Source organism: Tupaia chinensis, unplaced genomic scaffold (genome assembly GCF_000334495.1).
Source record: "Tupaia chinensis unplaced genomic scaffold, TupChi_1.0 Scaffold131558_1, whole genome shotgun sequence".
NCBI lineage: Eukaryota > Metazoa > Chordata > Mammalia > Scandentia > Tupaiidae > Tupaia > Tupaia belangeri.
The window spans coordinates 1-768 of NW_006191842.1; the positions used below are offsets into that span (position 1 = coordinate 1).

At 60.5% G+C, this 768-nt stretch overlaps 1 pseudogene; it reads left to right on the forward strand.

The window, feature by feature from the left end:
- Positions 1–4: 4 nt before the first annotated feature.
- Positions 5–756, forward strand: LOC102477953 (RNA polymerase II subunit A C-terminal domain phosphatase SSU72 pseudogene; annotated as a pseudogene).
- The last annotated feature ends 12 nt before the right edge of the window (positions 757–768 follow it).

Here is a 768-nt window from a genome sequence, read left to right on the forward strand (position 1 = left end):
CGCCATGCCGTTGCCGCTGCGGGTGGCCGTGGTGTGCTCCAGCAACCAGAACCGGAGCATGGAGGCGCACAGCATCCTCAGCAAACGCGGCTTCAGCGTGCGCTCCTTCGGCACCGGCACCCACGTGAAGCTGCCCGGGGCCGCGCCCGACAAGCCCAACGTCTACGACTTCAGAACCACCTACGACCAGATGTACCACGACCTCCTGAGGAAGGACAAGGAGCTCTACACCCAGAACGGCCTCTTACACATGCTGGACAGAAACAAGAGGATCAAGGCCGCGCCGGAGAGGTTCCAGAGCTGCAGGGACGTGTTCGACCTGATCGTCACGTGCGAGGAGCGAGTCTACGACCAGGTGGTGGAGGAGCTGAGCTCGCGAGAGCAGGAGACCTGCCAGCCGGTGCACGTGGTCAACGTGGACATCCAGGACAACCACGAAGAGGCCACCCTGGGCGCCTTCCTCATCTGCGAGCTCTGCCAGTGCCTCCAGCATGCCGAGGACATGGAGAACGAGATCTCCGAGCTGCTGCAGGACTTCGAGGAGAAGAGCGGCAGGACCTTCCTGCACACGGTCTGCTTCTACTGAGCGCCCAGGCCCCCGGCCGTCGCCACCCACAGCCTCTTCCCCAGCTCCCTTTAGTGCACACTTCTGCCTTCCTGGTGCTCGTTTTCACTTGTAGGTTTTCTGCTGGTGGACCGTAATACCACCCAAATCAACTGGACGTCTGGAATGAGAAGATATACATACATGCCAGATTAAAGATGACA